A 12,170-nucleotide genomic window follows, 5' to 3' on the forward strand; every position below is an offset into this window, starting at 1 on the left:
ATTACAAGGAAAATTTCTGTACATTATTGCTCAAAATAAGATTCATAAAATATTACTCAGAAACTTACTTTTCTCCAACTAATTGTAACATCATTTTTGTTATTAGATACATATGCAATTCTTCATCTATTTGACATTAATTTTATTTCCAGGGCACTTGCTTTTATGTAAATTATTCCGATCTTAACTACAGGTAAGCTATGTAATGAATATGCGCTGTTATATCTCTATTCTTATACAGTCTTTTTATCTATTCGTATAATAATAATATAATATTAATTTATGTATTGTAATTATTATAAATTTGATTTAATATAATTATTTTAATTAAGACATTATTATTATTATTCCTGAGACACTTGGTTTCGACCCCCCCCCCCCCCCCCGAAACATATTTCTAGACACGTGTCTGTATTAAACAGACGAATCATAGGAGTAATCAAGATTCATGTTCTCGATCTGACAGACACACTTACTCAGAACATTTTTCCTAGCAATCTTGCTTTCACACTAATGATGGCCAAAAAATATCCAGATTCCGAAAAATCTAAAATCTCGATTTGGAAATTTTACTATCTGAATTTCGGGATAGAGGCTTATATAACCACTTTCCATTTTTCAGGTCAAATTTATTAACAAAGCTCTCAATGTGCTGCACTTTAAGTATCGCTTTTATCCCCCAGAGTTTCCTCCAAGTACCCACTTTATACGATGCTGGCTGGGCGCCAGAACCGCTTGATCATGTGCAAAAAATCCAGGTTCTCCCACCGGGGATCGAACCCGAGTCTCCAGAATGGTAGTCAGATCACTTACTCCGTAAAAAGAAAAAGTCCGCATTTGGCAACCCCAAGTTCACACGTCTTGCAAGAACACTGTCATTGTCACTAAGCTAGTGTAACTGGGATTATCATTGTAGGAACGGCGCCTTTCTTCAGACTCTTCTTTGCTCTAATTCCTACTAATTCGGATTATAAATCACATTCGTAACACACTGGTTTAAAAAGAAAAATAGCAACCTGAAATTGTCTTTCAATAGCATTTGCTCGGAACTTCTCATCGGACGGAAATATGCGGTAAACAATATGGAAATTTTTCGTTTATTTATTGTCACCCAGACACTACAATATGAAACGCATAAAAAAATTACTGGAAATACACGAATATAAGCGCAAGGAAAGAACATAGAAACAAGTTTCCCTTGCTAAAACTAGCGGATACCAAACTTTCCCCAGCGATCTGTCATTACTAGGACGTCATAGTTTTACAATCACCTTGGCTTGCTCAAAAGGGTCGTTATGAATGAACGACCTTCCAAAGCAGGCGGCAAACAAGTCAACGGACCTTCGGTAATATTTTACGAGGGGTTCAAGATCTGTACATCCGGCATTGTCTGCAGAGTTGTAGCTCTAGCTAGAAATTTCAGCGCCCAGGACACGAATAGATTTTCACACTTCCTGTACCGAATGTTCACTTCCCCACCTGGATGTAGCTGACACATTTGGATATTAAAGAAATGTTATGTTTGAATCTGATGAAAGTACACCTTTGCATTCAAGAATTATGGCTAATATAAGGACAGTCATTTGTGTAGCCAACTTCGTCTTCATTGTACCAACTCGTTCTTAGCGACTCCGACCCCCTTCCTTGTTCTCTGTTTAGATAAAACCAGTTATTTCAGTGTCAGTCTGTCTGTCTTAGTACATGGTAATTTCAGACCAACATTTTTTGATAAGATGGAATTCTGAGGGGAATTTTTTTCCAAGAATCACTGCATCATCGGCAAGAGCTGTTATCATCAAGTTGCAAAGGAGAAACAAATGGTTAGATATGTAGGAATCAGGAAACAGGAAACTGATTCTTATCTCCAGACACACGGATTCATCCGGAAAGCTGAAAATGTTCATTCTCAACACATGCAATTTTAGAATAAATACCATCGTTTGACTTAGTGTAAATTCTCTATTTACAGCACAAGGCCATTCAACTACGTTTTTAAAAAACTTAACATTGTTGTATTCAGAGCTGAGTTAATGTAAGATGATGGTTGGACACAGTGATCATTGTTTACCATTTATCCTTATTTTCGAAAAGCGCAAGAGGTAGAAAAGTAACTCTGTCCGGGAAACATTTTTCACAGTAGCCAGAAATCACGTCAGTCACGTAGTTTTGAACAAGGCCATTATGTGGGAAAGGAATATTAAATTGTAAAGTAATTAAAAGTTAATATTATATTCTTTATATAAATTTCAGAAAAATACTTTTTCTGTGAATGGTAAAAGAAGCTTCCACAGCAATCAATTGTTCAATTAATACACTTTTGGTCGCCTTGTCCTTTGGCATTTTGAAACGCATGATATCTTCACAGATAACCGCCTTATCCCTTTCACACGCACAACAAAGAAAATGAGCTTCCAGCTAGAAAAAAAAAGATGGGGGTTGTCGTCATTTTGACCGAGTATGAGTTACCAACCAGTTGTCCAGTTTGCTTACCATGATTAAGCGAAATTTAGAATTTCCGAAGATCTGACATTTCTTGCGACTCTCAATCTGGCGAATCACTTCAATACAAACAAAGACTTACATTCTTACATTCTTCAATGTGGGGCCACCCCATGGCGCAGTGGTAGCGTCGTCGCCTTGTAATCATGGGGTCCCGAGTTCGATACCCGGTGGAGTCACATAGTAGTTTGGATCACACTTTAAACTGTAGGTTCAGTCCCAATTAGCCTTACTGTGCATAAAGTGGACTTGAAATACCAATTCAATCAATTCAATGTAGGGAAAGTCACAGCAAAATAGGCAGTTTTAGGTACGATTAAGCAAAATAGGCACTAACCCTCAAAAGAGACATATAGGTATTATAAAAATGCGTTTTAGGACTAGGAACAGCATGATACGGACTTGAAACATGAAAGCCTATGATTTATTACAAAGGAATAAAGAAGGCAAATAGGCAAAAATTCGCACTCTAGTAATAAATGATACAAATGGGATGGTGGAGGTTGGTCATTGAAGATAAAATACTGTGGGTGGTGGCGATTAGTAACCGAAATAATAATTATATGTCGGGGGTTAGAAATTGAAAATTACGGGGCTAGGGGTTAGTAACTGAAATTAATAGGGTGCGTGGGTTAGTAATGCCATAAAATGGGCTGGCTGGTGTTTGTAAATGAAAATAATAGGGTGATGGGAAGAAGGGACATTCACAATACATACGAACGACGCACCATAGTTCCACAGAGGATTACACTGGTAGCGGGCCAGGCGCCAGGGCCTCGTTAACCTGCAAAATTACAGTCACTTCGGTGTACTATGTGGAAGTGATCGATTTTGTTGTTTTAAGTCCACTTTGTGCACAGATAGGCTAATCGGAACTGGTCCTACATTTTAGAGAGGGATCTGAACCACTGTGCCTCCACCAGGTATCGAACCTGGGACCGAGGTGGTGCGAATTATTAATTGAAAAGATGAGGATTAGTAACTCATGATAATGTTGTGATTGAGATTAGTCATTGAAAAAAATAGGGTAGTGGAGAATAATAATTGGTAATCAATGGAAATGTTGAGATTTTTTAATTGAGATACACAAATTTGTGGAAAAACTGAAAATGTACTTGATATAATGATTATTTATTTATTCCTTTATTTTTTGCACCAAGCCTGTCTAAGCGAAGGAAATGTTATAAACATTTTTCATTACATTTTATACTTGTCAATTGTTCGAGCAGAAAGTTAACGATAAGATATAGCGTCAGCATGTCTGAAGGTTAAAAGTCTGCCCTTGTATAAATATTCTGTCGACCTGTAGTCAATGGTCCCCAGTTGTGCTCTAGGATGGGCACATTTTCTGTTTCCAGTTAAAACTGCTATGCTGTCTCGAGTAACCTACGTTTGAAAAACGTGTAATTTGAAGAAGAAAAAAAGTCAATCTCACTCTCATCTTCAGTAGTTGAAGACAGGTTTGTGTTTAGTCGGCTGCTTTTGCGTTTGTTATTGCTACACATACTGTATGTATAAATGTATTTTGAAACCATTCCACAGGCTAATTCTGTTGTTCGTGTTCTCCGTTGTCCTTCCCCTACTCCAGGTCGGTAATAAGATGGATAGAAATCGCACTAGGAAGTTAGCTATTAAAAGTTTGAAAGAACCACGATATTTCAAGAATAAAAATAAAATACAGAAACTCGGTAACTCAAAGTTTGGTATAATAAATTGTTAGAAATATCGTTGTTAGCATGCATCCAAATTATAATTATTCAGTTCACTGATAACCGAGATCATCGTATCAAATTTGGTATTTAGACTAAAAAAAATATCTCAGCGAGTCATATTATAAATTTATGATGCACGTTAATTACTGTAATGAATGATAAACTGATGAAACAAAGGCCACAATGAAAACCAGAATTCTACCAGAGGCTTCGCAACAACACATTACAGTAAATACTACGTTTTCCCATGGCTGGGCAATTTTCGAATGGAATACATGGTTTTTGTGCCTGTGTATTTTCCGAAGAAAAAATACACTATTGAAGAGAAATTTATGGTGGCATCAGTCTGACCATGAAATATGCGTCTATCTCGAAACAAAATATTTGTCGTTCTAAATGTTCTCAACACGATGTACGTATTATGGTCATTGAATTGAATTTATGTTTTTAGTCCACTTTGTGCACAGATAGGCTAATCGGGACTGGGCCTACAGTTTAAAATGGGATCCGAACCATTATGTGCCTCTACGAGGTATCGAACTCGGGAACCCCTAGATTACAAGGAGACGAAGTTACCACTACGCCATATTATGGTAATCACGTATATAGGGATACACAATTTCCAGTTTTTGCTAATTTTTTACCAATTTAATATCCAGTGCAGACTTCATTCTTAGTGACTACTACAATTCACAACTTACAACCGTTTTAGTGTTGGTAGGGGTATAACTTTACGTAAAGTAATTTACTTTGAGAGTGCATAGTTTAGAAGGGGCATGGATGCCAAATTGGCCAAATTCAAATTTGTTGCCACGGTATCGATATTAAATTTATAACTCTTGAGCTGCAATTATTATAGTCATTACATACCCTTCTTGACTCATTGGAAATTACATTTCAGCAAAAATCAGGTTTCAAGATGGCAGAAATAGATTTTCAATGTTTCTTTTTAGCAGTTAGATACGTTTGAATATTGATTCAAATTTCCACTTCAATCTATTTTAATACGACAGACCTACTCTAATCAGAAAATCTGAAAATACACTTGGTGCGGTTGATGCGCTGGAGAACCATAGTGACAATGGAGAGAAAACTCCCGTTTTGACAAGAGTTTGGTTTTTCGCCACTACCGAAATCTGGACAGGGGCCGTTGAATGAATGGAGGAGAAATATGATCCTTTTCTTGCCTGCGCTCTTAGGGGTTGGTGCGGGGCAGAGAGGGGGGACGGGAAGAAGGTGACACAGGACAAGGCTGAGGGGGCTTCCTTTCTTTATAGCTCCGAAGGAATCCCGCTAGGTGGCTTGTTGTCGAGTGGGAGACGGCAAAGCACAAACCTATTCTTAACGGGACGGGCTATAAAATCATTAGCGGCAGCTCCTGGGTTGCATCTGTTTTCGACAGGCAAGCAGTAGAAAAATGAGTACAAGTTTTGCTTTGGCGTTCATGGCGCGGGAAATTTGGGAGCAGTGTTTCAAACTGTAAGCAAAATTTACTGAGGAACAATTTTGCAACATTTTGCCATCAAATTAAAATTTCCAGTAAAATACAGAAACTTTTGCCGGGGCCACTGCCCCGCCCCCTTACGACGTCCCTGTTTTGTGAACATTTTGGTGTGTGTGGATGTATCAATGACCATACTCCGATGGGCAAGTATCGATCTTATCCAGTGTGCGAATTAACGGGGGATGACGGGGATTTTCCCCACAAACATTTTTATCTTCGGCAGAAGAAAACATTTTTAATCCCTAACATGAAAGTTTTTATCCCCCCCCCCCCCACCTCCAAAAGAGAATGAAATTGAAGCAAAACAAGTGCATCCTACTTGGCGCCGTTGCTTTATCCAAACTTTATGAAAACCTGTTGCCATGGCAAGTAGAGGTGATTTATTCAGCTTTAATCGTTGATAGTTGATCACATTTTTCGCCGTAGGTTAAGTTTCTCCAGTGTTACTAGTTAAATAGCTCTTTTGTGCATGAGTTTGTGTTTTCATAGTATATAAATACACTTTCTAAATTACGTGTAATGTCGTAGGCTAGAACCACTGTTCGAAGACACTGAGAACTGCATGGCAATAGCTTAATTTAAACGAACTTGAAACATATACAAATTTTGCACATATCGGCGCCAGGATTAATCATGTAGGGAGGAGGTACGGAATATGACATTTGGAGGGTGCGATGTTAGAGAGTGCCACTGTGGGAAATGATTTCCAATCATCTCTTAGAAGACATCTATGAAAGTATGCCAAGGGAACTGCCAAAGGCTATGTGCTACTAGTGACTTGCTTAATTATTCCTCCATTTTTCCACATGTTTGGAAATTTCAAACGAACAACGTTTATTGAAGGCAGGCAAATGGCATATATTCTTATGTCTTAACAGTCCAAGAAAGTGTTCATAGAGTGTATACATACAAACACAAGTTACAGTCGTATTGAACTATATAGTGAAATACGAAACTAAACATCTTCCGTACTTTCAATTTATTTCTTTAACTTTACTTCGCTTCTGTGCCACTTGCACGAAGATGAGGCTGAATGGCGATAAGATTAAAATTATGAAGGATCAATCAAAAGCGTACATGGATAGCACACAACACACTCCCCACAGATGATCATACTGGCGGAGAGTCTAGACGCCTGAGCCTCGTTAGTCTGCTAAATGCAGTCGTAGGTATACTACGTTGGAGTTTTGGTTTTAAGTAAACTCTATGCACAGTAAGATTAAATGTACTGGACCTACAGTTTACAGTGGGATCCGAACCACTTGTGCCTCCACCTGGTACCGAACGTGGAGCCCCTAGATTACAAGGCGATGGTGTTACCACTACGCCATCGGGGAGGTCGGGGTGCACTAGGTGGAAAAGAGGTTGACATTTGGGAGGGTAATCCCTTACACCATATTCTTGCTTTTATAAACACTTTTTGAACCTTTGTAATGCAGCTATAATAAGAGTTACAAAATAAAAAATATTACTACGAGAATGACATGACAACATATTTCTTTGAAATTGTGTTAATTTTTCGTTGAATTTCTAAAATTTAGTTGTTTGTGTTAATAGGAAAAACTACAAATTTATATTTTCCATCTGAGGTAATAAGTTTATCGTGCCTATGAATTTCTTGACGAGACACAGACGAGATCGAAACCTTCTGTTCAAGACCAACATGAGGCCAAGAAAGGGACAGGACAGGATCTATCAAATGGAGTTCCTTCCTGAGTGGCTATAACCCCAGGCGTCCTACCACCCACTCTTAGTATGTGACCGTTCTGCGCGCTTGTAATTATTCCTTATTGGGGAAAAAGTGTGTGTGTGTGGGGGGGGGGGTGGAAGCAGAGGCTACCAGAGCAAGGATTTAATTACCCCACTTCCAACATGACCTATCGATAATGTGTGGAGCTCTGTAACTCCACACCCTCTATATGCCTTCAAGGTATGGTGCCATGCAAAGATACTTGGGATTAGTTCTCACTATGGCAGGGACGTGGACAAGACATATGCAAACGGTACAAGGAAAGGCTGGGGCAATAACAAACGAAATAATGCGGACAGTATGGAAATTGGAGAAATACGATATACATTTTGTGGGAAAACTGTATCGTACATTATTAATAGGGTCAATAGGGTACGGGAGGGAGATATGGGGAGCAAAGGGGGGCGATGCACTAAACAGAATCCAATGCACATTTTACAAGAGGGCTTTGCATATCAGCATGGGCACTGCAAACTGCGGCGTACTACGGGAACTTGGATTGGTAAGGGAGAAAACATGGGGTATGTTGAGAAGGGTTAAATACTGGGCGACATTAATATCGAGAAGGGAGAACTCGGTAAAAGGGCAAGCGCTGATGCAACAGGTACAAGGGGAGGAAATGGGAACATGGGCGAAAGAGATCAGAGGTAAACTATACGAAATTGGACTGGGATGGATCTGGGGGGGGAACACGTCGACCAGGGGACATTGCAATTAGTGAAACAAAGATTAGAGGATATAGATAGGCAGGAAATAATAGCGGAATGTGAAACCAAGAGATCGCTTGAACTCCAAAGAAGGGGACCGCGGGAATGGGGACAAGTACCGTACATCAAGAAGGTGAGCATGGTGGCAAGAAAGGGGTTGGCATGGATGAGGCTAGGAGGATGGAGACACAACACAGTAAAAAAATGAGGAAGGGATATATAAATGCGTATTATGCAATGGTGATGATGGGACAGAACATTTATTCCTATGTCAGGACACGCGCGTTCTGCAGGAGGAGAAGCTACGCAACATCAGCTTAGAAACTATGTTCAAATCAATCGTAGTGCAAAGAAACATGGAACTATTGGAAAAAGTGGGGGTATATTTACAAACAGTTAGGGGGAAAAGAAGTGTTGCACAGAGACGGGATAAGGAAGAGGAATAAGTGTTAGTTTAAGTGAGAACAGTTAAAACAACCAGAACTGCTATTTTACACCTATACGAAATGTAATGGAAAGTGTAGTGTGTAAGAAAAATCATAGTTGTGTAATACGAATAGATGTAGTGCGCACAGCCGATGGCTCGCACATGAGATGAGCAATAAATACTTACTTACTATTTTTAATGAAGCAATGCTACTTGTCTTGCTTCTATCGTTTTCCACTTTATGCACAGAAAGGCTAATGGGGATTGGACCAGTGGCGTGCGGTGCTAAATCAGACAGGGGAACAGGTGACCTGCACTTGCCCCCTCCCCTCCCATACCCGTCGTAATATAATACAGTAGACCAAGTAAAATTCAACCCTTATTGAAATGAACTAAATACATTGGCCCCAAGGCCAATGGCGCATCCCCTCCAAATCATATAATTTGTGCCCTTAAACCATATCGTAATCCCCACAACGTATTTAATTACGCCAGCATGTCTACTGAAAGTAACTTCTTTCTTAGCTTTACTGAACACTATATTTGATCTGCCCCTCCTTCCTAAACAGGGAGCCCATCACTCAAGACCACCCCTAAAATCGTTTATCATAATCGAGAATATCGCTTGTCTTGCAATGCAGCTATAGTATATAAACTTCACATTCACCTCATTCAAGCGCCAAACACGCATCCTAGTAACATATCATTGCGATCAAAGCGAGCAAGAAAATCTTTAAATCCATTCCTTTGTAGGCTTTCAAGAATATTAATTTAATGAGATGTCAATACTTTCTTAAAATCCCGAGATATTTAGTCTTTTCCAGCTTCCCTTCCAGCTTCCCCTTTGGCACGTTCGGGGTCGAAAACGTGTGGATATCATATCGCTAAATACAGTCTCCAAAATTTAATTTTCGAACTCTCTATCCACTACAGAAATCTCTTGACAATCTGAGATTTCACCAAAGTTTCCATGCCAATTTTAGACTTACTGTTGATATTGAAGAGTGGATTATGCCTCCTCCAAAAAATTAATTCTCAGTCTCCACAACAGAATTTCCGCAATAGTGTGTCTAAGACAATAGTAATACACAAAAATTGTATAATTGCCCTCAATTTAAGGCTCAATCCACCTCTAACTAAAATACCCGCAATAATCTAAGACATAGAGTTGGATACTGTTCCCCCCAAAATTTAATTCACAATCCGCCCAGAACCCCAGTGTCAATTAAGGCCTAATATGTAAGAGTTGGATATTTCTCCCCCCCCCATCGATAATAACACCATAAACACTTTATTTTCTTCATCTAATGCATTAAATATGGTGTATTTAAGGTGTAAAATTTTTACATATATTTTGGAAAAAGATATAAATGTTTAATTTTATATTATTTGAAGGGACCCCCCCCAAATCTCGATAGCGCAACCTGCACCATAATCCTCCCTGTTGGCACCCCTCCTGACAAAATAAACATACGATACATATGTTACAAATTGTCAGAAGTAACATACATGAAGCACGTTAAAATTTGGACAATAACAATGTTAAAGCAAATATGATACTATAATGTAAAAATAACATTAAAAACAAAAATTGTTGATGCGCAACAATGAACATAATAATAAAAGCAATTTATGAGTGATCGGAGAGAAAAAATGTTTTGTCGAAACCTGTTTCATCTCTCTCTTTGTAGATTAAGTTGACTTTTTTGTAGAGTTGAGCATTCTTGTAATTCAAACGTCCTCAATGCAATAATGGCATTCAGATGGCCGAGTTTTTTCATGACGTCCGCTAAATTTGTAGAAATTGTGACAAAACCCGAACTGTTCCAAACTCCCTTCTCGTGAACAAACAAGGACAACAATAATTTGCCACTGGAAGAGTATCCAGTTAATCATTTTATAGAGTTGTTGTAACTTTTTATAAAATGCCTTGTGTACGATTTCGTTTTTGTTTTTAATTCGGTTAGAGTAGGTCTTGGTGTGCTGTATTTTCTGTAAAGTTCAATGAACTAAAAACTTTCGTCTTCAGCCTGTCGATCATACATAATCAACTCTATGCTCGCTACATTCGCTTTCTTGTCCTGCCTCTGCGTGCGCCTGGTCTTGTGGCTGTTGGAACAGGTGGATGCGAGCTGTTCCCTCGGAAGCTATTTCGCAGCATTTAGCTAAGGCATTTAGCAGACGATTAACGGTAGAAGATTTTTCCAGTTCGTTATGAATGTCAGACGCAATTTTGCAATGAGATTAGGAAACTATAGACTTACTACACTCAAAACTATCACTACGATGCAATTAAACTTTAGCACACAGCAAAAGCTCGAAGGAAAAAGAATTCGCTGTCTCTCGAAGGGAACAGCCAGAGAGTTCAGCTTCCGTGATGAGGGAGGTGGGAAGTGGGACTTTGAGGATCGTTTACCTTCGCGCGTGGTCGGAAATACTCGGCGTCAGAGGGTGGAACGACGAGGGTGGGTGAAGTAAACAAACGTCCAGTCACGGTGAAAGTTTTCTTCGGCGTGTTTATTTCAAGAGAAAGAAGTGTTCTTATTATGTTAATATAGATAATTAAAATAGCTTCAATGGGCGATAAGTAGGAGGGAACAGCCTGTTCCCTCTGTTCCATGGAGGGACCGCCACTGGATTGGACCCACACTTTAAAGTGGGATACGAACCTAGGGTGGCTACAAACAAGTGGTCACACACACACACATGCAGGCAGGAAGAAGTGGTATGTAGCTGTAATCTGGGACAGTTGCAATGCAGCCGCTTTACGATTAAAGATTGCAGCTCTCATACAGTCTCCCACCGACTGCGATGTAGACTACATTGCACGCTCAGAATTTGCAGGAGATCTGCTTAAAAAATCAGAAGAACTAATAATAGCGTATTATAAACGTTCTGGGGGGGGGGTTGAGTGGGAAAAGCTTCCCACTATCATTATTGAACGTTAATTATTAATTTTAGATGTCAAAAGATAATACTGTTATGTTAATACAAATTTTATTATGAATTTGTACTTCAAGTGGTACGATAACCCCACCCCCTTAATTCACCTAAGGTAAAGATACAGTTTCCCCCAACCAGTGGCGATGATCGAGTGCCAAAACAGAGGGGGTGCAAGTGACAGTACTGGAAAAAATCCGACCTCGATTTTCTGTTCATCTCTCAGAAATATTCTAAAATAAATGGTTGTGACTGTGCATGGATTTATGTACTTGGCGTTTAAAAGTTTATGGAAACATTTCGTGAATTTTGTGTTAACTAAGACTAGAGCTTCAGCCATTACGCATTCGGGGATATATTTTTGAATTACTCTACCTGATAACACCTTAGCTTGTTTTTATTTAAAATTAGACAAAGTTAGAGGATGTAAGAACGCCCACAGTTTTTTTTAACAACACATTCAAAGCATACTCGCATTGATTGTAATGGAGAAGGGCTATCATGCCTGAACCCCCGAAATATCCTTGAATTAGAATTTTACTTTCAATCAAGGAAGGTAACCAACCAGTATTAGACAGATTGATTGATTGATTTGGTTTATTTTACTTCGCATCTGCCACATTTGTCTAAT

General features: G+C 39.0%; 1 protein-coding gene across 1 annotated transcript in view; it reads left to right on the top strand.

Moving 5' to 3' along the window:
• The window catches only part of LOC145979580 (phospholipid-transporting ATPase ABCA3-like), a 209,527-nt gene that overhangs the window by 47,175 nt on the left and 150,182 nt on the right, over positions 1 to 12,170 (top strand). The gene's annotated exons all lie outside the window — the stretch shown is intronic.

This window comes from Lepisma saccharinum, chromosome 26 (genome assembly GCF_977018435.1).
Source record: "Lepisma saccharinum chromosome 26, izLepSacc3.1, whole genome shotgun sequence".
NCBI classification, from domain to species: domain Eukaryota; kingdom Metazoa; phylum Arthropoda; class Insecta; order Zygentoma; family Lepismatidae; genus Lepisma; species Lepisma saccharinum.